This window comes from Haematobia irritans, chromosome 5 (assembly GCF_050003625.1).
Source record: "Haematobia irritans isolate KBUSLIRL chromosome 5, ASM5000362v1, whole genome shotgun sequence".
NCBI classification, from domain to species: Eukaryota; Metazoa; Arthropoda; class Insecta; order Diptera; family Muscidae; genus Haematobia; species Haematobia irritans.
In genome coordinates, this window is record NC_134401.1 from 83,255,683 (window position 1) to 83,257,849 (window position 2,167).

Genomic DNA, 2,167 nt, shown 5'->3' on the forward strand with positions numbered 1-2,167 from the left:
TCGTACTTATACGTACTTGTAGCTCTTACATAAGAATATTGCTCGATTTTTACAAATTTATATTTATTACCCACACTAATTTAACCATTTTCTCTTTTTTTTAATAATGGACTCAATATTAGTGGCATACTAACTCCGTAGGTACAATATCAACACAGCCAGTGTTGCTAGAAGTAGGGGAAATTCCCTATATTAGGGTTTTTCTAATATTTAGCGTCTTGTAGGGACGTAGGGCCACAATGTAGGACATTTTCACTCAACACAATTTGTAATAATTTTTACATATTGGTGGCTCTAGAGGAGGAAATTAGAAGCCGGCAAGGCTTGATCTTTAACAATGTGTGGTAAACTTTATTCCTGTAGAACATTTTGTCAACATTTTATTTCTATAGAACATTTTGTCAAAATTGTATTTCTATAGAATTTTTTTTTCAAAATATTATTTCTATAAAAAATGTTCTCAAAATTTTATTTCTGTGGAATTTTTTCTCAAAATTGTATTTCTATAGAATTTATTGTCAAAATTTTATTTCTATAGAAAACTTTCTCACAAAAATTTGTTTTTCCAAAATTTTATTTTTATAGAGATTTAACAAAAAAGTTACTAATTTGGGTAGAATTCTACCAACTGTGGCAACCGTGCACTGAAAGGAAAAAGTACGTCATGAGGATGAATCTTTACATCACGGTGACGAATTTTTCGTCAAAAATGAGCTAACGTAACATTTCATCCCATTGACGATTTTTTCGTCATAGCGATGAATTGAATTCATCCCTGTGATGAACTTATTTACATCCCATATACAACTATGTTACGTCCAGATGATGAATGTATTTTATCTATGTGATGATATTTTTCGTATCTGCGATTATTCTCTTTCATCCATGCGATGATGCATTTCTTCAAAAGTACGATTCTCGTTCGTCATCGCTACAAACGCCATCGTCATAGCGATGAACTCTTTCCCTAAATTTGACGTAATCCATTCATCAATATGATGTAATAGATTCATCAATTTAATTTAATCGATTCATCAATACGATGTAAACATCAAATTGATAAATTGATTATTAGAAATATTTTCAACGACACTTTTAATAAAGAACCATATTGTCTTTTATCTTAATTAAATTTAAATTTCATTTATTTGAAATATGTACAACTAACGAAGTAAAAACGTATACAAAATTGTTCATACACATCTACCAAAGCTGTTGATTTTGATAAATTGACCATCTAGACACACAAACATTCTGTTACCTTAATTAGTGTTTAGATCACCAAGGATGGAAAGTTTTATGGGTTCATCCTGTGGAGTAAAAAAAAATATAAAAAAGAATTTTAAAATATATTTGATCTTTTTAGAACAAAATTTAACTCACCCTTTTTGCGCCCAACTGTTCCTTTTCGTTTTGAATTGTTTGCTCATCCAATTCATCTTTATTCTTTAATTTCTTTATCCGTATTCGGTTTTCACAGAACGAAAATGTTGCGGCATTTATCTGTAAATTTAGAAATACTTCCATAAACATATAACATATAAATGTAAAAAAAAATAAATTGACCAAAAAATAAAAAAACTCGTCATTTTGGTTAAATTTTTTTTCCATATATAACACTTCATGTTTTTTTATTTTTACTCACATTTTTGTTTTTCTTTTCACTTTCACATCTTTAAGCATTAGCCCTTTATTTTCGGCACGCGCGACCACCTTTACACTTTGGACTAAACTCAACAACTGATAGGAACCATTTGAAATGTTCTTACCGCACAGAACAAAAAAAACAATATTTCTACCACACAACTACGTATGGATGTGTTATTGCATTAGTATTGGAATACATGTCAACGGAGTAGATGAAACTTTTCGTCTATTTGATTACTATTTTCGTCAATTTGACGACTTTTATTGTTCTCATATGTCTTGGAAGCCAATTTAAAAACAAACATGTGAACAAATGTTTGCTCAAATACTCGTTTGAGTTAAGTTAAATGTGGAGAGAGCATGAAATACCCAACAAAAATAACTTAGCTCTCATTAATAAAAGCTCTGTACAGTTATTTTAAAAACAAAACGTAGCAGGCGCATTTGGTTGTGTGTGTGTTTTTTTAGGTAGAGAAATAAACACACATCTACAGAACGTATGAATTTTATCATCACATTG

At 29.8% G+C, this 2,167-nt stretch overlaps 1 long non-coding RNA gene across 1 annotated transcript; it reads right to left on the minus strand.

Moving 5' to 3' along the window:
- Positions 1-1,125: 1,125 nt before the first annotated feature.
- LOC142241887 (uncharacterized) lies at positions 1,126-1,738 on the minus strand. Its single transcript, XR_012723854.1, has 3 exons — positions 1,646-1,738; positions 1,384-1,503; positions 1,126-1,310 (listed from the first exon to the last, which is right to left on the minus strand). It is a non-coding gene; the product is annotated as an uncharacterized LOC142241887 (long non-coding RNA).
- Between the last annotated feature and the right edge of the window lie 429 nt (positions 1,739-2,167).